A 25,406-nucleotide genomic window follows, 5' to 3' on the forward strand; every position below is an offset into this window, starting at 1 on the left:
TGAATGCCTAGAAGAAGGAATATAAATTTTAATCATGCTCAATTATTGTGATGGAGTAATTCCAGAACTGTGATTAGTCTGGACACATAAAGTACTATGCAGATGACAAATTATGTATCCCACAGTGGGGTAGGAAGTGTAGATAAGCAGTCCCTTCCTGTGCACTGCTCTGATGGCGATTATGTGGTCCACCTAGAGAGCCTTTCGGGCTCTGCTTTACTATGCTTTCCTTGAGTTGCAAGGCTAATTTCTTGCAGCATTCTTTGTATTGTTATGTACCTTGAGTATGTAGTTCATTGAGAGGGAAAGCTGGGGAATTCATTGTTTTAAGTGTTGGAAACCCTCTTTGTTTTTTCCTCCCATCCACGTGTATTTACTTTTTTTCATTTTGCATTTATTCTGCCATCTTGGACCTTCTCTGGAAACCTTCCTCTTTTATCTCCTGGCAGTTTGGCAGGAGAATTATCACCAGAAAAGATAAAGTTATCAAAGTTAAGATTGCCCTGTTTGTAAGCTGGGTCCCTGACGTCACATAGGGAGGTATGGTTTTCTTATTATACACATTTTCTTTTTCGTTAAACATTGTAACTCTTTCTCTGAGGTGCTAGTGAGCTGTCCTGTGACTATATTTGCTTTCAGGTTATTGGGAGGATTGGTGGATATCTGTTCAAGTTTTATGAAAAGGCAAAACAAGGCTCTGGTATTTTAATCTGGTAGATTTGTTTGGTGGCAATCAGATTTTTCAGGCTCTTTCACAGCCCTATTTGTTAAATGCTTTTTAACCTTGTTTGGTAAACGAGCTAGAACATCTGTCCTAAAATCTATTACCTGCTTCAGGCCAATGAGGCACTTAGCATTGCAGTACCCTGTGTACTCATGGTCAGCCTGTTTTCAAACAGAAACAATAGTGATGTGCATAGTGTGTGTAAGTTTTGGGCAAGTAAAATTATATCTCAAAGGAGCTAGTGGTATTCATATGTTGTCAGATAGGTTTACCCTGATTTGCGAATAAATTCTATGTTTTCCCAAATTAGTCAAAGTTACAGTCCTTCCAGAGTAGAGAGTGAGTGTGTGTGTGTGTGTGTGTGTGTGTGTGTGTGTGTGTGAATTAAAAAGCTTTATTCTTTGCCTGAATTGAAGGAAATGACCGGGGAAGCTTTTTGGACTATGAATAAGAGTAAATGGATGAATGTTTTTACCAGAAATGGATTAGTGATTGCTAGAGGCCCCAGAAGAGCCTGCTAATGGGTATGGTGTTCCTTTTTAGGGTGATGAAAATGTTAAACAGTGGTGATGGTTGCACAAGTTTGTGAATATATTAAACACCACTGAATTCTATACTTTAAGGATGTATTTTATGGTAGTGAATTACATTCCAGTAAAGCTGTATTTTTTTTTTTAATGACCAAATTTTCTGTTTATGGGTAAGATAGATATCTACCTTTTTTGCTGAGTAGAGCTATATGATATTCTGACACATGGAATGCCGTATTAAAAATATATCATTTTCCTAAAGGCTTATGCCAACTTGAAAATCATAATTACAAAGAAAAATTTTCTGCTTTGTTGAAAGATTGAATGTGAAATTGAAAGTTTTGTAGTACATGACTCTATGGGTGAACACAAGAAAGGAATAAGTTGTGTATTTCATATATGTAATAACCTAGAAATAGAAATATTACAGAAGAGAAAGCCCAGTTGTCTAATAAAACTGTAAAAATTGGATCATTCCCAAATAATGAGATACTATTTCACACACTTCAATTGTACAAATATGGAGTCTAATAGTACTCATTGTTAACAAGACTTTGGGGAAGAGAAACCCGAATACACTGTTAAAAGATGTGTCGTCTTTGGCAAGCTTTCCTGAAGTTGAAGATGAATATATTCCTATGAACCAGCAGTTCAAGGTATATATACCCTACACAGTGAGCCTTGCATTTATGCAAGAGGCACCTTGTACAAGCGGTTTTATTCCAGTTATATTTGTCATAGTAAAGATTTGGAAAATATTCAATTATAGAGAAATGGATAAGGAAGCAGTGGTATTTCAATGTAGTTTATTACTGTGACAGAATGGACAAGGCAGGGTACGTGTGGCTACATAGATAAATCCAGGAAACATTATGCTAGGAAAAAATGTTACATAAAAGTTAAATGTGATACTGCTTATGATTGTTAAAAACAATGAAACAATATTGTATTGTCTATATATGCTATAAACTTATTTTCAGAAATGGATTAGGAGAAGATATATTAATTTCAGAAGGAACTTTACTTCTGAAGGGGGGAAAGAGGACAGTGGAATGTGCAGGGAAATCAATTTACCTGTAATTTTGTATTTCATAAAAAAACTTGAATCAAATATGGCAGTATGTTATACTTGTTTGTTATATTATTATTTTACTTTTCTGTATTTTAAATTCCTTCATAACTAAAAATTAAAATTAAAGAAAAGTGAAATCATATGGCATCAGTTTAAGAAAAATCAATCAGCTTACACATTTCTTCTTAGATGGTTTCATATTTACTGTCATAGAAATTATTCATCCTAATGGTCATAAACATTAGTTTTTGAAAAAGCAATGTAGGTGCTGAGGGTTATAACATAGTTTTATTTTAAAAACCTCACATCCATATTTTGATTTTTTTTTTCTTGATTGAAAAATGTTTGATCAACATAATAGTGTCACACAATAATACATTCATCATTGGCATGGTTGGGTTCTTATTAAAAAAGCACAAGTTTTTATGTTTTACAGTTAGGGCGTGGCTTTTCCTCCAGGAGATCATCTGTGTCTTTTTGGTGGTTTGCAAATGTTGCCCTGGAAGGGTCACTGTGCTCTGTCCAGATGCTCATACACTTTGAGTGTAAGGAATGCTATAAACTAGTATGATATTGGCAGGCACCTATGGCATTGTTTGCTGACTTGAAAGTTTATTGTCGTTGGGGTGGCCGGTTAGCTCAGCTGGTTAGAACGAGGTGCCGGTAGCACTAAGGTTGCTGGTTCAATCCCCGCATGGGCCACTGTGAGCTTCACCCTCCTTAAAAAAAAAAAGTTTATTGTTGTTAATATTATTTTTAAGTAATTATTTACTGTTTATAACAAGAAGGTGTAAATTACCAGATGGAAGTGTGCTTTTGAAGAGCTTCTTGGAACTTTTTAGAACTGAACAGTTGAGTGAGGGTTAGGTGGTAATTATTTTAGCTATTCATTTTAAACAAATCTTAGAGAAATAGCACAAGATGTGCATGCCTTTATAAGGTTTGGGAATTCCTTAGTATTTATCTTTTACGTAGCAGACTTGGCTCTGGATATTTTCCCTCATATCAGTTTCCTTTCTATCGTTCTTAGAGGAAAGGATGCTCCTAGGATCTCTTCTGTTTAATACAGACAATGTTCCCTTCTTAGTTTCATTTTTTTCCCCAAGAAATGATTGAGTTTTTATATTTAGATTGAATTTTCAAGTTAGGCTTTCTCCTAGAGCAGTTTTTTTTTAAGTGGAGGTATAATTGACATATAACATTATATTTAGGTGTACAACATAATGATTCCATATTTGTATATATTGCAAAATGATCACCACAGTAAGTCTAATTAACATCTGTCACCATACTTAGTTACAACATTTTCTTTTCTTGTGATGCAACCTTTTAAGATTTATTCTCCTGGTACTTTCAACTATGCAATACAGTATCATTAACTATAGTCACTACACTGTACGTTATATCTCCAAGACTTAACTTATTTTTTAACTGGAAGTTTGTACCTTTTGATCCTTTCACCCATTTCCCCACCCCTCACCCCCTCTGGCTGCCTCTGGCAGCTACCAATCTGTTCTCTCTATCTATGAGTTCTGGTTTTTTTTGGTTTTTTTAAGATTCTACCTACAAGTGAAATCATATAGTATTTGTCTTTCTCTGTCTGACTTTTTTCACTTAGGGTAATGCCATCAAGGTCCATTCATGTCTCAGATAGCAAGAGTTCATTCTTTTTTGTGTGGCTGAATTACATTCGTGTGTGTGTGTACATGTATGTATGTACATATAACTATTTTCTTTATCCACGCGTCCATCAGTGGACACTTAGGCGTTTCCATGTCTTGGCTATTGCAAATAGTGCTGCAGTGAACATAGGGGTACATATATCTTTTTGATTTAGTGTCTTCATTTTCTTTGGATAAATACCCAGAAGTGGAATTGCTGATCATATGCTAGTTCTGTTTTGGATTTTTTTTGAGGAACCTCCATACTGTTTTCCATAGTGGCTGCACCAGTTTACATTTGCACCAGCATTGCAAAGATTCTCTTTTCTACACATCCTCACTAACACTTACTGTCTTTTTAATAATAGCCATTCTGACAGGTGTGAGGTGGTATCTCGTTATGGTTTTGATTTGCATTTCCCTGATGATTAGTGATGGTGAGCATCTATTCATGTACGTGTTGTCCATCTGTATGTCTTCTTTAGAAAAATGTCCATTCAGATGCTCTGCCCATTTTTTAATCAGATTTTTTGCTATTGAGTTGAAAGAACTATTTTGAATATTAACCCCTTATCAGATATATGATTTGCAATTATTTTCTCCCATTTAGTAGGTTGCCTTTTATTTTGTTGCAGATTTGCTTTCTTTGCAGAAGCTTTTAGTTTGATGTAGTCTCACTTGTTTATTTTTGCTTTGTTGACTGCTTTTGATGTCAGATCCAAAAAATCATTGCCAAGACTTATGTCAAGGAGCTTATCATCTGTGTTTTCTTCTAGGAGTTTTATGGTTTCAGATCTTACGTTCAAGTCTTCAATCCATTTTGAATTAATTTTGTCTATGGTGTGTGATGGTGGTCCAGTTTCATCTTCTGCATGAGGCTGTCCAGATTCCCAGCACCATTTAGTGAAGAGACTGTCTTTTCTCCATTGTATATGCTTGGCTCCTTCAGAGCTGTGTTTTTCGATTGAGGTTTGTGGGTGGGGTAAGTAATACTATTGAAACGATCATGAGCTCTAAGGAGTTTTTCAGGGTGGTAATTTAGAGAGATCAGATTTACGTTGAACAGGGATGATTTTCTGTCTCTGCTCTTTCCTTTTCTGTGTAGCTTTTGAAGGCATGTCAAAGATGGGTAGTACCCTGGGGATGTTTAGAAGCGTTTACATCAACACGCCATGTTTGATGCCAAGGTGGTGTTTTCTCTATGTATTTATTTTGCTGCATTTGTTCATCATCAACAAAATGGTCAATGTCTACTATGTACACAACATTCTTAGGAATGGGGGAGATTTCCTCTCCAAAGGACAATGAGGTCCTTAAAGTTGAAAACACACTCTGGAATGTTTGGGCTTCTCAGCTGTAGTTGTCCGTTCTGTCTCATTAATGGTCTTAATGGTGACAGAAAACAAACTACTTTAGTTAAACGTTACATTGGAGTTTCTTCCCAGTATGGTTTGTATTTTTAAAGGTACACTTAACACATTGAAGGTTGGGATCTGGTGGGGTGCAAAGAAAATTTGTGTTATCTCCGTAAGCCCCATTTTTTGAAGTTAAAGCCAAAGCCTGGCTTGGAAACATACTTTCTCACCTGAAATGAGGAATCTAAGGGATTTCAGATTTATATCATAATTTAGAATTGCTCGGATTTTCTCATTTAAATGTGGGGAAAGTAAGTTTATAGTATAAATGGAAAACTTTTATACCATAAAGGTTTATCAGCATTCACCCAAAAGTTACTGAGATTAGTAACTTATCAAAAAACACCTTGTTTTTCAGTTTTTTAAAATTACATCTTATACGTGTTGCCAGGGTGCTATATGAGAATGTTACAAAAGAACATATTTAAATTAGTAATATATTTAAATACACTGGAGTAAAATTGCTTAAAGTATTATTTGTTTAGTTCTTATTCCGTGTCAGCATTGTTGTGCTTCTCATACGTTATCTCACGTCATCCTCACAGTAATTCCTTAAGAGTTGTTGTCCCCATGAGGGTTACTACTTAGCTGAAGGTCACACAGTGTAGTGTAGGCGTATAAAATCAGGCTCTTTGATTAAAATACTCATTTCCTTCATCACCATATGGCTTAATAAAGTCACCATAGATTTGTTTATATCACTGAATATCAAATAGCTGAGTTACAGAGATATGTGGGCCATAAAAATGTTTTTCAGTCAGAGCTGTGGGGCAGTGTCTAGTATTTAACACACCATTTCACTTTTTACTGCTACTCATCTGGAAAGCATATGATGTTTTAAAAAATTGGACTGATTTTAAAGATGAATATATTTTCAGTGTAAAATTTACCCTAAGGTGTATATAATACTTTTGTGGAAAATATCTGGACGTATCTCAGTATTTTGTATCTCAGTATCTACATCTAGCTTTTAAAGTTCACCTTAAAACTTTAACTTATTTAGATCTGTATGAGGGAGCTAGTTAAATTCCACCAATATTTATTGACCATCTTCTGTGTACAAGGCACTATACTAGCTGGTCAGGAACAAAATGAGAAGGGAAGTCACATTTACTGAACACCTGCTATATTTCAGATGCTCTTAAATTACTTTACATGTGTAGGTATTATCCTCATTTTATAGCACAGGAAATTTAAGCTCTTGTAATCTAATGGCAGTTTTAAAATTTGAACCTAAGTCTGCCTGACCAAAAAAAGCCCATGCTCCTCTTCCGACTCACTATACTGCCACCTGTGTAAATAAATGAAGGACACATTCGCCATCTCTGGGAGCTTGTAGTCTAATCCAGGGGGTTGCAAAGTGAAGTCTACAGATGGACTGCTGGGGGTACTTGATTCACTTTCAGGGAGTCAATATCAAAGCTATTTTTATGATAATGCTATTATTATGAAATAGTTATTGCTTATTTCACTGTGTTGATATTTGCACTAATTCAAAAGCACTGGTGGGTAAGACTGCCGGCACTTACGCGTGAATTGAGGTAGTAGCGCCAAATTGTACTCAGAGTCATTATATTTCTTTTTTTTAAAGATTTTTTATTGGGGAAGGAGAACAGGACTTTATTGGGGAAAGTGTGTATTTCCAGGACTTTTTATTGGGGAACAGTGGTGTGGTTTTCCCAGGACTCATCAGCTTCATCCAAGTCAAGTTGTTGCCCTTTCAGTCTTAGTTGTGGAGGGCACGGCTCAGCTCCAGGTCTAGTCTCTGTTGTTAGTTGCAGGGAGCACAGCCCACCATCCCTTGCGGGAGTCAAACCGGCAGCCTTGTGGTTGAGAGGATGCGCTCCAACCACCTGAGCCATCTGGCCACCCGGGAGTCTGTCAAAGTCAGTGCCTTTGGGGTGAGTTTTGGAGCTTTCCTTTTCTTTTTCTTTTAATTTAATTTCTTTTATTACTATTACTGTTATTTGGAGCTTGTTATTCTTATGGACTACCTTTCCCCCAGACAAAATTTCTGAGTCATTACTCTGGACATTGGCCAGGGTGGTAGCTTTTGGTCTTGGTTTGCCTCTCCTGGCGTGCAACCTTTGCCCTGTGAGCTAGGGAGAACACAATTAGGGATCCAGTGTTCTCAGACTGCTGCTCATTGGATGGAGCCTAGGTCCTATGGATGGGGGCTGGGTGGAGAAAGAGAGCCCATGATCTCCTGGTCAAACTCTCCAGGAATTTAGCCTCTTCAACTTGGAGACGTAGGAGATGAGAAATGGTGGTGGCCTGCTCCTTCTGGTGATTGGCAGCTGAGGAGAGAAGGAACACCGCCTTCTTAACCACTAAACTATTGTCTATGTCTATGAGTTTTTGTTTCTTCATTTGTCTTGTTCTTTTGTGTACTTTTTGCCTTTTAGGACTTTATGTATGTCATCCCACTGCCTTAGCGCTTCTCTGGTTTCTTAATGAGAAATCAGCTGTTAGTTGTATTGAGGATCCTTTGTACATGATAAGTCACTTTTTTCTTGCTGCTTTCAAGATTTTCTTTTTGTCTTTCTCTAGTTTGATTTTGATGTGTCTAGGTGTGGATCTCCTTTAGTTTACCCTGCTTGAAATTCGTTGACCTTCTTGAATGTGTAGATTAATGGTTTTCATTAAATTTGAGAACTTTTCAGCTATCATTTCTTCAAATATTCTTTCTGTCCTTTCTTTGTCTCCTCTCCTTCTGGCATGCCCATTATGCAGATGTTGGTATGCTTGATAGTGCCCCATAGGTCTCTGAGGGACCCTGTCATTTTTCTTTCTTTTTTTCATTTCCTCAGATTCGATAATTTCAATTAATTAGTCTGAAATGGCTGCTCAGGTTCGAGCCATACAGTCTGTATTCCAGCTAGCAGGAAGGAGGAAGGGCTGAAGACATGTTTGCGTACTTTAACTATACTCCCTAGAAGGTGTATATACTTTTGCTTATAGCCCATTGGCCAGAATGTTATCTTATGATTGCACCTAAGTTTCAAGGTAGTCTGAGAATTGTAGTCATTAATCTGGGTTGCCATTTGTTTGAGTCTTTTATTACAAAGACAGAAGAGAAAAATGGATTTGGGGATATAATTAGGATTCTTTTTTTTTTTTTTTTTTTTTTTGCTATAGTCCACTTATGCCTGTCCTTCTTTCCACATACACAACACATTCACGCCATCCCGAGAGATACTACTCCGGTATTTCATTGAGTTACTGCCTTCCACTCACAGCCCAGGATGTTTGGGGAATGTGCGTGCAGCCATCTCTGTGAGGTATCGTTCAGGGCCTCTGAACTAAAATATCAGGTAACCACTCTCAAAGCAATTAGTGTATAGTAAGTGTAATAGAAATAGGATGATAGCAATAACAAAATTACTATTCAGAAAAGAGAATTAGTAACATATAAAAGTCACTGGCCCATATCAACTATTAAATGCTACTGTATAGGAAATTTGAAGACTTTCTGTCCTGACAAAAGCAATAAGTTTCTGGATTAAGCATTGCTTTTGAGCCTGATGACTCTGGTCTTTTATCTGCTCACCTCTGTACCTTACCTGTTTCCAACCCACCTTAACTTAGTGGCAATTACAGTGAGGCCATCTGAAACAACTGGCTTGTGTGAGAAGGCAATCTAAGGTCCCCTCTCCCCTTTCGTTTTGGCAGTTGGGTTCATAGCCTTTATATGGCAGAGCTCCAGTCGTGTCTCTGTGTGGCAGCCACTGATTTTAATGTACCACTTCGGAGTGCATTCGGAGTGGTTTGCTTTTTCTATTCTTTAAGGCGCTGTAGTAAGAGGCTTTTAGTCAACTTACGTTGCAGGCCACAGGAAAGAGTACACCTTCTTTAGCAAAGATATTCTTTTATAGCTCTGCTTACTGACTGACTAGCACTTAGCCTGAGTTTTACCTCTCTGGTATAATTTTGTTGACAGTTGTAAGAAGCAGCTAACTTTTCAGTTTTCAGTATCTGAGTGCTCATCACTTACCAGTTGATGAAGCCAGTGCCACATATGTTATATTCTTTCTCATGAAACATCTTACTCCTGGCACCAAATTCTGTACTAGGATTATGTTCAACCATTTGTGACAAAAAAAAAAAAAAAAAAAAAAAAAAAGCAAACTAATAGTGACTTTAAACATGATAGAAGTGTATTTTTCTCTTACATAAAACAAGTCTAGAGATGGGTAAGCCAGTGCCAGTGTGCTGCTCCACACTGTCCGTGAGCCAGTTTCTTTCTATTTTTGTTGCCTTTTCGTTCTCAACATGTGGTGTCTTCCTCATAACCTCAGATGGCTGCTTACACTCCTGCACCTCATCCACATCCCAGCCCCAGGAGGAGGAGACTCCAAAGAATGATGTACCCCATTCCTTTAAGGACATTTTTTGGAAATCACAATTAATACTTTTACTCATGTCCATTGCCTTGAACTCAAATCACATGACCACACCTAAGTGCAGGAGAGGCTGGGAAATGCAGTCTTTTTAAAAAATTTAATTAATTTACAAAAATTTATTGCGGTTACAGTTAGTGAAATTACATAGATTTCAGGTGTACAATTCTGTATTACATCATCTATAAATCCCATTGTGTGTTCACCACCCAGAGTCAGTTCTCCTTCCATCACCATATATTTGATCGGAAATGCAGTCTTTATTCTGGCATGCACTTAGGTAAAGTTCAGGTGTCCTGTTACTGAGGAAGAAGGGGAAAGTGGATATTGGGCAGCAACCTCCTGGGCCTGCCAAGGGATCCAGGTGAGGTTCTTTTACTTCCTGCTTATTGGTAGTCACTGATACTTAAAAAGGCTCATAATTCTCTTCCTATTGTATTCTTTTTTTTCATGCCATCTAGGACTTGAGTTACTACATTTAGATGCTTTCTTCTCTTTAGATATAGATCACCAGTGTGTTTCCTTTCTCCTTGATTGATTTAGAATCTTTCCATTTTAAGATGTGCCACCAACAAGATATTTTAAGATTTTTGTGCTGGTGTGCATTTACCTTTCCTTTGTTTTGTTATCCACATCACACTTGTTGCCTACACGGATGCCGTGGAAATGCATTGCACTGACTGCTGCCTACTCCTGCTGTGTGTCTCAGCATTGTATAAATTCTATAGTAATTGCTCTTAGAAGTAGCTATAATGTGGAAATTCCCACAGTACTTTGCAGAACACTTCGTTGTATTATTTGCTTTGTTTGGGAAATGAATTTCTTTGCCTCTACTCTCTCTTGCCTTTTTATGTTGAAACTTCAAATGTAATTGTACAGAAGTTAAAATTGTATTTAATAATGTCTGTTACATTTTATTCCATCAGAAATTCTCAACTCCTTTTTAGAAATATTAATGGTCAGAGAGTAATACTATTTGAAGCAACAGGCTATCAGTAGGGAAGACTAATAAGCCGAGACTTAGGAGCTGTTTTTAACTTAAATTGCTGAGATTTATTGTGTTTCCAGAGGTTCTACCTTCATTGACGCCTTTAATGACCACAAAAAATTGAAAATGCATTTTTAATCACAAACTCTGTACTGAATACTGTGAAGAGCCAGTGCTTTTGTATGGTAACTGATCTTGTCAGAGTAGATTGATTTAATTAATAAGTTAGCTTTTGTAATTAAAGTGTGATCAGATGAATAACCGACAAGTATGCTGGTGCCATGCCTTGGTGTTTCAGCTGCGATGCTGCAGCGCTGGCACAGGTGTGGACAGTGCCCTGAAGGGCCTTCATTGGGGCCTCGTCGCGTCTCTGAGCTGTAACCTGGCCTTCTCTGCTTTATCCACACATACACGCGTCTTTTTTTTTTTTTAAGTATTTTTATTATTATTATTGTTTTTTAAATTTTTATTGGGGAATATTGGGTAACAGTGTGTTTTTCCAGGATCCATGAGCTCCAAGTCAAGTCACTGTTTTTGGTTTTCTTCAGTCCAGTTGTGGAGGGCACAGCTCAGCTCCAAGTCAAGTCGTTTTCAGTCTGGTTGTGGAGGGCGCAGCTCACTGGCCCGTGTGGGAATCAAACCGGCGACCTGGTGTTATGAGCACTGTGCTCTAACCAACTGAGCCAACTGGGCGCCTGCCGGCAGCTCAGCTCCAAGTAAAGCCGTTATTTTTCACTCTAGTTAAGGAGAGCACAGCTCTCCATGTGGGAATCGAACCAGTGACGGTGTTATGAGCACTGCGCTGTAACCAACTGAGCCAACTGGCCGCCCCCTGAGGCACACTAGTCTTGAATGTACATTTTCTCTGAGTGTGGGTTACTGATTTGATGTTCTACAAGATTGTGACAGTTTCTGGATTTTTTTTTATGGCAAGATATTTCATTCCCAGTGTTTAAAAATATTTGATCAAGAATTTAGGAAAATATTCATGGCTCCTTTTTTAAAGAGGGAGCATAATTTTAAGATATGTTGAGAGAGCTCATTGGGAAACCTAAGGATATGAGGCTCTGGCACTTGAAAACGTCTTGCCTTTAAATGCTTCATTGTAGTGTGGAAACAAAGCACAGTACTGTAAATGTCTTCCCTTTCCCCCAACTGTTACCTGTGTTCATCCTAGGTGAGGTTTGTCTCAACAAGTTTTTCATTCCAAAGTTAATATGTTCAAAAATAGCTAGTCTTTTTCATACTATTCATTCCTGAACGGTGTCTTTATGGCAGATTTTCTATACTGTGGCCTGGTAACACTTCAGGTTGTCCTGTCTTATTGGAGTGTAAGGTTTTGGTGTAGGAGTGGAAGTGACAGAAGAATTCCTAACTTGAAAATTGTCTCATGACAGATTACATAATTTTGTAGGTGAATACATAATATATGTTTAGATCATATTTAAATGTACTCAGGTTTATTTTTTGTTTTTCTCTAATTTTTATTGGGGAATATTGGAGAACAGTGTATTTTTCCAGGACCCATCAGCTCCAAGTCAAACCATTTTCAATCTAGTTGTGGAGGGCGCAGCTCACAGGCCCATGTGGGAATCTAACCGGGACATTGGTATTATGAGCTCTGTGCTCTAACCAGCTGAGCCAACCGGCTGCCCCTGTACTCACTTTTTTTATACATAGCATGTAGACTTCTAAACATTCGTCATTCTTTCTCTTAGAGAAGAAATCTCTAAAAGGCAAGTTTTAGGTATGTTCACACTTAAAAATTGGAATGCATTTGAACACTGTGGAAGTGGAATTAGGAATCATAAGGAAAGCACATCTGTAGTGTTCGTGAGTATGAATATAGTTCAAGGAATGTAATAATGTCATCTTGCCAAAATAGTGCTTTAAATTTGAATTAGCCTTGTGGAGGGAGGGATTGGGGGGAGGGCTTAACACAAATTATCAACTTTATGTTAAATGTTTGCAACAAAAATACCACCTTGTAGTTAAACACTGTACTTTTCAGAATAACTTCTCATAAGCTCTTTACGGTAGCAGGACAGTTAGTAACAATCTATTTTTATTCAAACTGACTTGTTCAATGTTATATCACCAAATTTGGTGATATGATGTATTAAGATACAGATCACAGATCATAACTTTTTCCCAAACAACATTATTGTAGTTGTTACTAGGGGGCCAGGCGGAATGGTAAATACCAAACTCAAAGTCAGGCTGAAGACTAAGGTGAACAAGTTCCCCTATGTTCTGTGCTCTTCACAGTTGCCAAAGTGATCTTTTAAAAACATACATCAGATCATATCACTCCATTGCTTAAAGCCTCCCAGTGGCATCCAGTTTTTCATAGAATATATTTCTCCCCTCCTGTTGTGCTATTTGGCTGTGCTGGTCTTTCAGTTCCTTGAATATGCCAAGCTTGTTCCCACCTCATGGCACTTGAACTTGCACCTGCTGTTTCCTCTGCATGGCTGGCTGCTTCTTGTCAAATTCTGGTTGAGTCAGATTGTGTAGTGGTTAGGGGCATGGGTTTTGAAGTCTGATTGTCCGTGTTCAAGTTATATCACCTCTCAGGGCCTTCATTTCCTCAAATGTAAAAAAATGGTTAATGTAAGTAAGTACCTCTGTAGTATTATGAAGATTAAATACATCCAGATCAAGTGCCTCACTTAGAGTTAAATGCTCATTAAGTGTTGGCTATTATTCAAGTCTCAGCTCTCATAGCACCTCCTCAATGTGACCTTTCTTGACCATCTAATCTAAGTTAGCCACCCTTCCCCCACACATAATATTTGTAGTTATCCGAAATTATTTTATTCTGTTTGCTGTTACGTCTCTCCCACTGTAATGTAAGCTCCATGAAATCGGATATTTCTGTCTGTTGCACTCCCAGTGCCTAGAATAATGATCATTATACAGAGGGTGCCCCCCAAAATGTAGACACATTTTAAGAAAGAAAAAAACTATTAAAATTGTAATACTCAATATATACCGATAACAAATGATGAATACAAGTCACATTTGACTTCTGCAATTACAAGAGGTGCTCCAAGTGGTTCCCGTCAGAGTAACTGGTTCCAACACGACAACAGAAGCAGCAGGACGTGTTGCTGTGCGAGGCCTCCAGGATCTTCCCTTGTGCACATCACACCCAGTACTATGCGTCTCAGACTTATCACGAATGCGTGCAGTTGTTAGGCCTGTTGGAGGTTCTGTTGCAGACTCACGCCTCCATTGTTGTACTTCCACAACATTCTTGAATTCCAGATACCACTTCGAAATGGTCGTGCGCTCCTCGAACGACAACCATCCTTCCACCATTTTCTTTGTCCTGCCTGTTGCATGGTGACGCTAACATTCATTTGATTAATGCTATATTTTGAGTGAACGTCATACTACACATTGTTACTGTTACCGGGGAGCAGGCCCTTCTCGGCGCGTGTGCAGGTCCTTGGCATCCTGAACAAAGAATCGAGCAGGACACCACAAGGCAGTGATGAACGAGCAGTTTATTAGAAGTGAAAGTACCCTCCAAAGGGATAGGAGCAGGCTCGAGCCACAGCGTGGCTCAAAAGGCGTCATTATTAGAAGAGAAAGTACCCTCCAAAGGGATAGGAGCGGGCCTGAGCAACAGCGTGGCTCAAAAGGCACTGACCGGCGAGGACTTTGAGTTTTTATTTCCTTCTTTTAGCCCATAATTTATGTTTTATTTCTATTTTTTATTTTTTAAGGAGGGCACAGCTCACAATGGCCCATCTGGGGATCTAACCGGCAACCTTGGTATTATTAGCACCACGCTTTAACCAACTGAGCAAACCGGCCACCCCTATTTCCTTCTCTTTTAGAATGGGCTACTCCTCTCTAGGTGTGGGGGCTACTTGATTGGCACCTGTGATTGACAGGAGTCTATTACCTCATATTTTAAACTGCATATGTTCCTTCCTAGAATTCAGTCTGTTATGATATTAATGAACTTCCCGGCATACGTGTGATATTATGATGGTATAATGAGGCTAACATGAGGTGAAGGTTGTTCTAGCTTTTACTGCGCAGGTGTGAGTGACCAGTCCAATCTATTAACAGTTAGGTATTTAGGATCCTTTCGCTTCCTCATAGTGGTCACTGGCTACAGTGGATAAGGGAAAGATTTGGGCATGGAGGGGAGGTCTTCTGGGCAATCACTTTCCATAGGTCGTGTCAAACATGCAGGAATGTTTGGATATCCCATTCCTGTCTCTGACTGCCTGCCTCATTTTCTCTTGAGAAGCGTGATCCCCATAAATCTCTATGGGAAGTTGAGGGGCAGGAGGTCTCTTCTTCTGTATCTGCTTCCTGTTGACTGTGGCATTGTCCCTACCTATCGGGGATTCATGGAACTCTCAGCCTATCTGATCTTAGATGAGGGGAAGGGATCTCGGGATCCGCCCGGAAGGCCGTGATGACCTCTTTGGACGGGATGTACTGGAAGTCTTGCTGGGGCATCATTTATATCCCATCGGCCCCTAGATGAGGAGAGAAGGATTTGGTTAAACAGACTTAAAAGTGTTGGCCCAAGAAGCAGGACCCAAAGCCATGATGCAAGGTGGCTGTGTGATGGAAATTCTGTTTAGCTTCACGGAGCCTGTGGCCTTTTTCTCTGGTTTTAACTGGTCATTCAGATGTCATTGTTCACTCAGGAGCTGGGCCTGGAACGGCCTGGAGCAGGGGGCTGGGGATTCTATGATTCAGGCTAGGAACAATTTTCTGTTTAATATTGAAAAGCTGATTTGAACGGGGATTAAGATCAGGAACCAGGGAGCTAAGAAACTAGGGAAAAGAAGACTTAAAATTCCTATAGTGTGTGTGTGTGGGGGTGGTCTCTCTTATCACTACCATAATTCAATTCAACTTCGAAAAGTAATACATAGAAGATATCTCTTCAAATGTGTATACATATTTTTGGGCTTCCCACGTATATTTGTTAAGTGAATTAATAGAATTCAGGTCCATCCCAGAAGGTCTTCTTAGGTGACATAAGACTGAAAGGCAATTTGTGTCATTCAGTTAAGGGAAGGTGTTTTCATGTGTACCCAGCACTGTTAGGTTATGTTCTAAGCTATAGGTATCTGGCAAGGGCTTGTTGAGAAAGTGTAGTAGTAATCAGTAGAAAAGGAGTTGAGCTTGGGGAATAAACTACATATTTTACTTTTCTTCTGTTTTTATTTATTTCTGCTGCTTCCAGTTGGTAAGTTCATGTCCTTTTGATAAGTCCTTGAGCTTACTTGTGTCTTTAAGTTTGGGGACAGCTGGTTGCCCCTCGACATTATAAAGTTACAGCTTTATTGATCTTCTAAAATAGTGTGAGTAGAAAGTACTGGTACGAAATTAGATACTCAGCTGTACACGATAATTTTAGGAGTCAAAGGGATGGTCTAAGACCCAAAGGAGGCAGTCTGAGAGTAGGAATTCCTGATTTATCAACAGTCACGTCTGATAGCAATTTATCATTCCCTTATATCAATATCTCTGCCTCTTTCTCTTTCTCTCCTTCCTTTTTTCTGTTGTTTGCTTCCTATTCTTGTATTCATTTTGTTTCTATCTTTCTACCTTCATTTCCATGTTTTCCTTCTCATGTACATAATGGAAATTCAAATATCATTTCCATTTTGGTTTTGGCTCCTGGACCCAGTATCCAAAATCAAATTCATCATCCCCTCAGATAAAATTCCTTTTCTTTTCTTCCCTGTTTCTGTGAAGAGTCACTGTTGTTGCAGTGACTCTGGCTTAAAACCAAGGATTCATCTTTGACCACTTCCCTTTCCTTCACCCCCACAGCTAAACACAAACCCATCCTATCACATGTAAATTCTGTCTCATTCATTCAACATTAATTCAATACAGATTTGAGTTCCTGCTCTGTGCCAGGTATGATTCTGTGTTGTGGCAATTCCCTTCTTTCTACATTTACTATCCAAATTCAGGATCTCGACACATTATACTTTGTCTAATGAAGTAGCTTCATGATTTTTTCCCTAACCTCATATTCCTTTTGTCCATTCCAGTACTGAATTTACTCCACTGCCATATTAATTTTCTAAAACATGGTTTGATCATGCCACTCCCTACTTCCTAGAGCTAAACTCAGCTTGCCATTCTCGGCACATCTCATATAACTTGTACTTGAACCATGCCGTCTGCCAAACTAGATTGCCCTTTTAGAACATACTCCACACTTTCTCACACCCATGCTTTTGTTCATGATGTTCTGTCTCCTGGAAGAATATAAACTCCCAGAGTGCAGGCACTTTGTTTTATACTGTATTATCCCTAGTATCCAGAACGGTATCTGATATGTAGTAGCTACTTAATAGATATTTATTGAAGGAATGAAAAATAAGTGAATCCTGTCAATCCTATCCATTTTTATGACTTCTCAAATATTAATGTTACCTCTCTCCGGAAGCTTTTTCTGATCTTTGTGTATTTCTGTTTAATCATAAATACCTACCTGTGATAGAACCACCTTCTCTTTTTTTCCTGAATCAGTGCTGACCTTGATTATATATGTGCTGTGTGATTGCTGTGAGGTTAGTATAGTCAATAAATTAAAAAAATATTTATTGAGTTCCCATTCTGTCAAGTATTGTATCTAGGTACTTGAGTCAAAAAAAAAAAAAAGAAAAGAATGGAATTCCTTTCCGCAGTGAACTGGTTGGTTTTGTATGATTTTTAAGGTGAAAGAGGTCTTTTCTTTGGCATTTTTAGAAATCCGGTAATTTTTGAGACACTTGACCCTGATGGGCGTAGTAGCGACAGAATTAAGGGTAGCTCGTTAGCCAAGACGTGATATTTTCCTTACCTTCTACTGTAGGACCTGGGCAATACCTAGTACATACGTAGTAAGCTCTCAGAAATAGTGCATGTTCTCAAATGCCTTCGTGTCTAATTTTATATAAATGTCTGCTTAGACAGGAAGAGTTTTAAATATTTGGCTTATGTACTACATTGAAGATAAATTGAGGAAAATAAAAGTAAAAATTTACCCAACTAAAAGAAAGTTCATTAATTAACAGTTTTTATACAGAAACTTTTTTTTCAGAAGAATCATATAATTCAGTTGCATGAAACTCACTCTTTGTCATGGGTCATAATAAAGAATCTTGCTAGTATACACTTTTTTAGTGTTATCAGCTGTCTGCCTGAGCTCTTCCATTTCTTTAACACATTTTGTGCTGTTGTTTCTGGTTACATATGTCACTCGGCACCAGCAGAAGGCATGCAGCCCCAAAAGGGCGTGGGGTAGAGAAAAGATGAGGTGGGATCAGGCCAGCGAGCGAGGGAGACAGATGGGTTGTGGGAGATGAGCCTGCCCCCGTGTCGTTTTTGTTCCGGCTGCTACTGATCATATGTGAATCAGCAGGAAAGAAATTGGAGTTGGTGATCCTGTGATGAAATAGAGTTTGATCTTGGACGCGGTAGAATTATAAGTTTACAGCACTAAAACATGATGCATATTTTTTTCTTTTGGTTATTTTAATTATTTTTCCTTTGAGACATTTAAGAAAGTATTTTGTTTGAGATACAACTTTTTAATTTTTCTAAATAATATGATGCATATAATGGGAGATAAATATTACTCCTTTAAGTTTTCTTTTTGATGCAAGTTTTATAGTAAGTAAAATTTTAGTACTCTCCAGGAATTGGTAGAGACGTAATCCGTGATGGCTGTGCCTCAACATTTTTGGATCTTGTCTCTAGATCATCAGAGTTTAGTAGGACTTTCTCCTGTCAGTGATTTAAAAATGAGTAGAACGTGATGTGTTTGCTAGAGAAATCTTCCCAATGTATATATTTTATGCTAAATATTTTCTTTTGTCAGTGCTTGTGCTTGACTTTTGTTTGACTTATTTTCTAAGGTTAAAATAAAGGAAACCTTGTTTTACATCTTGCCAAGTCTTCACTTCTATGGAAGAATCTTATTTTTTTAAAAAATCGTAAGAATGTTATCCAACATACACAAACATAGAGAGAATAATAGTATAATGAATCTTTATATGACCAATACTCAGCTTCAACAGTTATCAGCAGTTATGCCCAGCTTATTTCATCCCCCCTCAAATTTTTATGGATGGATTTTATTGTAATACAGTTTAATATTAGCATTTTTAAAGGATATATCCTGAAACTTTTGAAACCTCTAAATTAACAAATACCACCATAGCATATAATTTACCCAATAAAAACACGTGGTAAAGTATATATATAAAAATTTTAAGTGACTTCTTCAAGCCCTTAATGATCCTATAAACATGGAACTCAATCCGTTACTAAGCTATTAAAATAAATACTGAATGGAACACTCACTAAAACAGTTTTTCAAATTGCTTTTTCTTTCGTTCCAGGCAGTGGCAGGCATAATCATGATCCAAGTCACTACAGAATTTGATACGCCTTTCTTTAATCTATTAAAAATATATGTGTTTTGAGAAACATTACTTTTAAATTTCTTCATTATTTCTTTATGCCTAACACTAAGCTTGGGTTGGCTTTCTTTTGGGGGTCATTTCCCACAGTTTCTTTTAAAAAACAATCATTTTTTAGAAGTACCGGTTATGTTCATAAAGTACATACTAGGATTACAGACTCTGCAGTTTAACTTCATGCTTCGTCACAAAAATCATGGTACCATGTGACTGATCTTTATTGTCTCTTTGGGAATCATAACACATGTGAATGTTACATCTCTGAATCTCAGCGATGATAATAATTTAATTCAAAGAAGGAAAAAGGTATGTTCTGAATTAGTGAAAAGTAGATTAAAAAATATTTTAAAGAATATATAACTTATTCTTTCAAGCTAAAAGAATAATGAGTTAGCTTAGTAAATTACTTTTTAAGGAGAGATCTTGCCAGGCTAGTTTTAAATTATTGTGGTAAAAAACATACAACGTTTAAATTTGCCATCTCAACCATTTTAAAGTATAGAGCTCAGTAGTGTTAAGTACATTCACATTGTTGTACAACAGAGCTCTAGAACTTTTTGATCTTGCAACACTGAAACTCTATACCCAGTAAACACTATTTCCAGGCCTTTTTTTTTTAAAGATTTAATTGGGGAAGGGGAACAGGACTTTACCGGGGAACAGTGTGTACTTCCAGGACTTTTTTTCAAGTCAAGTTGTTGTCCTTTCAGTCTTTAGTTGTGGAGGGCGCAGCTCAGCTCCAGGTTCAGTTGCTGTTGCTAGTTGTAGGGGCGATGCCCACCATCCCTTGCGGCAGTCGAGGAATCGAACTGGCAACCTTGTGGTTGAGAGGACGCGCTCCAACCAACTGAGCCATCCGGGAGGCAGCTCAGCTCAAGGTGCCGCGTTCAATCTTAGTTGCAGGGGCACAGCCCACCGTCCCTTGTGGGACTCGAGGAATTGAACCGGCAACCTTGTGGTTGAGAGCCTACTGGCCCATGTGGGAATCGAGCCGGCAGCCTTCGGAGTTAGGAGCGTGGAGCTCTAACTGCCTGAGCCACCGGGCCGGCCCCTCCAGGCCATTTTTAATGAAAAAAAAAAAATTCATTTGAAATGAGAACTAGTCATTTACATATTATTGAATGTGTTAGTCTCTTGTAATCATGTAGAGAATGAATTATGAGGCAGTATTTTAGTTTTTCCTCTTAATCTGGTAAACTCTATAAAATTGCTGGTACTCTTTTATCCCCCCCACCTCCGCAAGTAGCATAAAATTTTACTTAATCCTAGTTTGAGTTATACTATCACAGATATCAGTTAAGTCTAAAATAATGGGTTTTTGCTGTTTGGTTAAGAACTTTTTATATGAAACTATGATTCTATCCCAACAGTTTAACTAGAGTACTTAAATGGAGTGAGGTTTGCTGGTTCCTTTTCTTGACGTCCAAACATTATGCTTAGTGTTTCTGGATCTTTCATGCAGTATTCCTTGTATCACTCAGATTTTCCTTAAGATCTGCCTGTCTTGGGTCCCATATTATTTTTAGGTATCTTTCATTTGCTTCTATTTTTGTTTAGACAAATGTTTATTGAGTGCCATTTAATGTGCAAACACTATTTGCAGGGTCTGTCTACTGAATGGTTGTTACTATCTCGGTGAAATTTCTCAGTTTTCTAATAAGAGGAGTGAACTCATATAATCCATGACTTAATAACTGTTTTTTCCCAGATTTATTGAGGAATAATTGACATACAGCAGTGTATAAGTTTAAGGAGTATAGCATAATGACTTGACATACAGATACTAAAATGATTACCACAATAAATTTAGTTAATATCCATCATCTCATATAGATACAAAAAAAATTTTTTTCCTTGTGATGAGAACTCCTAGATTTACTCTCTTAACAACTTTCAGATATGCAGCCTTGTTAACTACAGTCACCAGGCTGTACATCACATCCCCGGGTTGTACATCACATCCCCAGGTCTTATTTGTCTCACTGCTGGAAGCTGGTACCTTTTGACCACCTTCATTCAGTTTCCCGTCTTTACCCTTCACCACCACCTCAGGTAACCACCAATCTGATCTCTTTTTCTATGAATTTAGGTTTTGTTTTTTTGGTTTTGTTTTTTTTAGACGTTTGTTTTTAGATTCCACATCTAAGTGAGATAATACAGTATTTGTCTTTCTCTGTCAGACTTATTTCGCTTAGCATACTGACCTCGAGGTCCATCCATGTTGTTGCAAATGGCAGGATTTCCTCCTTTTTTATGGCTGAATAATATTTTATTGTATATTAACAACTGTTTATTGAAAACCTATTACTGTATATAAAGCCACTTTGCCTAGGTCATAGGTCTGAACTTTTAAAACTGTCCTCCTACAGTTCACTAAAAAGTTTTTGTTTTTTAAAAAAACTACATGTCTTAGTGCCATCGTCCATGGGCAGGTGTGTGTGTACATATGTACCAGCCTGGGGAAGGGTACTGAGCACTGCTGTCTTAAGGAGGATAGCTCTCAAAGGATCCTTGAATGTTATAATTGTAAAGTTGAATCTTTTTAGTCTGAAAAGGCTGCTCTTGAGGAAAGCAAACAGGCTCTGTCAGGGTCAATGGCAAATAATACTGAGCCAGATGGATTAATCATGTTGAACAGTTTCTTGTTTTTTTTTCCCTACACACACAGACATGGCTTAAACGATGGTAAGTTATAGGTGAGATAGGAAAAAATTATTTGAAGGTTAGATTCTGGATTTCCTTAGGAGGTATTTGTTTTGTAATTCCTAAAATGGTTCAAACCCTTAAAAAATCCTTTTCCCAATGTTTGTCTGTACCGCCTCTTAGAATATTGAGTTCCTAATATTTTTTTTCTTTTGAAGTTGCCTCACTCAAGTCTTCTTCATGCCTTTTTTGAGCAGAGAGTCCTTTTTAGTATCTTAAGTCTTTTTAGTGTCACCCCCGTCTTAATTGTTCTTAACAGGATATTTTCCTATTCATTTTACATTTTCTGAGGTATATCGAGCAGAACTATGACCAGGTTTGGGCACGCTATAGCCTTACATGAAGGTAGAACATGATGGTTTTTTCAGTTTTCAGTGCCTTTCTTCATTTCATGGCTTTCCAATATTTTGTTGGTTTCTTCATGTGAAGCAAACTAGACTAAAGACCTCACTAAAAGTCTGCAGGGAACTAACTCCTACGTCCCCTTTCTAGATTAAGAACAATAGTCTTTTCATTATAAATGCAATGTACATTTCATTACAAAAGCATATAAATGTTTTAGAGAAAATTTGGAAACTAAAGAAAGTAAAAAAATAGTTTCATAGTCTAATCGAACAAAACCTGTTTTGTGTTTTGGTATACTTCCTTATAATCTTTTTATCTCTGTATAATATTTTTATATATGAGTATGCATTTTATATCCTACTTCTCTTAAACTTCACTTTAGAAAAACATTTTCCACATTTTAAATGCTTCATAAAAATATTCTTAATAACTGAATAGGATTTGGTGAGTTAATATGTTAATTCACTTAACCATTATTTCCCATGTTATTGAAGAGGCTTTCATATTGTATGTATTTTGTCATTTTTTAAAGATCTTGTTCTTTCTCCTGTTGCCAGGTGTTTTGTTTTTAATATCCTATTCCTGAGTACTATGATTAATATTCATGGAGGTTAAAGTATTTGGGTTAATACCCATCATCAAAGAGACATCTCTATATTTCGTTATGGAATCTAATGGCTTGTGAATTGTTTAAGAAATTTTCTCTCCCAGAATGTTTTGGTATAATATGATTTTTAATACCTTGTGCATACTCATTAAGTGTTATGTCTGAAGATACTTTCCCTTAGTAGTTCTTATTAGAGTTCTATTTCTCCTTGGCCACTATTTCCTTCTATCTCATTATATGTGTGTGTGCGCTACTTTTATTTCAAATGTTATGTTGTCCTCCTGAGTGATACAGTTGAGGACAGTACCTGACTTGCAATCTCATAACACTCTGTGAGTATAGTGAATACTAATTTAATAATGATGGTACCTTTTTAAAAAGTTTTCAAGAATAATAGTAGCTTGTCAGTAACATAATTTATAATATCAGTATTCAGCATATACTCTGGAATAGTCTCTTCACAGTGACCCCTAAACTTTTTGTTTCTTCTTCCATTTCCAGGTTGCCATCACGAAAGCCAAGGTGGATTTCTCCAGTGTCGTGTGCCTGCCCCCTTCCGTCATTGCTGTGAATGGGCTGGACGGAGGAGGGGCTGGCGAAAATGATGATGAGCCAGTGCTGGTGTCCCTGTCTGCGGCACCCAGCCCCCAGAGTGAAGCTGTTGCCAACGAACTGCAGGAGCTGTCCTTGCAGCCCGAGCTGACCCTGGGCCTCCACCCCGGCAGGAACCCCAACTTGCCTCCACTCAGTGAACGGAAAAATGGTGAGCAGATGCGGGATGATTGCACTGCCTGGTTTGGAGCAGGGTCTTCATATAGATCCTTACCTTATTTCATGTCTCTTGAAAGTTTCTTGTAATCTTACTATATCTTGTAAAATAGACAAATAGTAAGTTTAGGTGTTCATTGTAAACTCAGCGTTTTCTGCCTGAGGTATTATAATTACTTTCTAATTTGTCTTCCTATTTTTTTGCTTCTCCTTCTATAAATTCTTTAATTCTGCAAATATTTATTGAGTATCAGTGTATTATAAACTGTGCTAAGATTAGGAAGTAAATGGTGAACAAGCTTCTGTCATTAGGAAACTTACCCTGTCCTACACTTTGTCAGAGTGATCATCGAGAACTCCCTAGCGTAATGCTTTTCAGCACCTGCCCTATAGGTAAAAACAAAAACAAAATAAATTTTTGGACAGATGTACAGGCTTTGTAGGACTTGATCTCTTTCTCTTTCTTTAGCTTCTTCTCTTACCATTTCCTCATTCCTAGTCTTTGCTCCAGCCTATTAACTGTTTTTAGTACTACTTGTAAACCATGCACTTTACTAACTTTTGTTAATTTAAAAAAATTTATAATTTGTTATGAAATATTTAAGATTTCAAAAAAGTTATAAAGAGTAATAGAGCAAATGCTTTTCTGAACTCACATACCACCTGACTTACATACTGTTCATGGATCTCCACCCATCCCCAGAGATAACTAGTGCCCTAAATTTGGTATTTCATTGCCAACTATTTCTGTATTTTTTTATTTATTAAATTTATTGGGGTGACATTGGTTAGTAAAATTATATAGGTTTCAAGTGTATATTTCTGTAATACATCATCTGTATATTGCATTGCGTGTTCACCATCCAGTCAGTTCTCCTTCCATCACCATATATTTGACCCCCTTTTCCCTCTGTTACCCTCTTACCCTCTGGTAACCACTTACCCTCTGGTAACCACTAAACTGTTGTCTGTGTCTATGAGTTTTTGTTTCTTTGTTTCTTTGTCTTGTTCCTTTGTTGCCTTCAGTTTTATGTCCCACATATGAGTGAAGTCATACGGTTCTCGACTTTTTCTGTCTGACTTATTTCACTTAGCATAATAATCTCAGGATCCATCCATGTTGTCCCAAATGGCAGTATTTCATCTTATTTGAGTAGTCCATTGTGTATTTATAGCATATCTTTTTCATCTAATCATCTATCAAAGGACACTGGTTGTTTCCATGTCTTGGCCACTGTAAATAATGCTGCAGTGAACATTGGGGTACATATATCTTTACAGATAAATGTTTTCAGATTTCTTGGGTAGATACCCAGGAGAGGTATTATTGGGTCATATGGTAATTCTGTTCTTAATTTTTTGAAGAACCTCCACACTAGTTTCCATAGCGGCTGTACCAATTTACATTCCCACCAACAGTGTATGAGGATTCCTTTTTCTCCACAGCCTCTCCAACACTTGTTACTTGTCTTATTGATGATAGCCATTCTTACTGGGGTGAGGTGATATCTCATGGTGTTTTTGATTTGCATTTCCTTAAGAGCTAGTGAAGTTGAGCATTTTTCATTTATCTGTTATTGTCAAATATTTCTATATTTTTACATATGAATATATTCCTAAGCAATATATGTTTCTTATTTTTAAATCCTTACGTATATATTATATAAAATAGAGAACTGTATTTATGTATTCTTCAACTTGTTTATTCGATATTTGTTTTCCCTGTGA

General features: G+C 37.5%; 1 protein-coding gene across 2 annotated transcripts in view; it reads left to right on the forward strand.

Annotated features, from left to right (window-relative positions):
* Positions 1–25,406, forward strand: part of MRTFA (myocardin related transcription factor A) — a gene marked incomplete at its 5' end in the record, with an annotated part of 176,073 nt that overhangs the window by 36,814 nt on the left and 113,853 nt on the right. For both annotated transcript variants that reach the window (XM_081058622.1, XM_081058617.1), the window contains one exon: positions 23,412–23,673. The remainder of the gene's footprint in view (positions 1–23,411; positions 23,674–25,406) is intronic.

This window comes from Rhinolophus hipposideros (assembly GCF_964194185.1).
Source record: "Rhinolophus hipposideros genome assembly, chromosome: 9".
NCBI classification, from domain to species: domain Eukaryota; kingdom Metazoa; phylum Chordata; class Mammalia; order Chiroptera; family Rhinolophidae; genus Rhinolophus; species Rhinolophus hipposideros.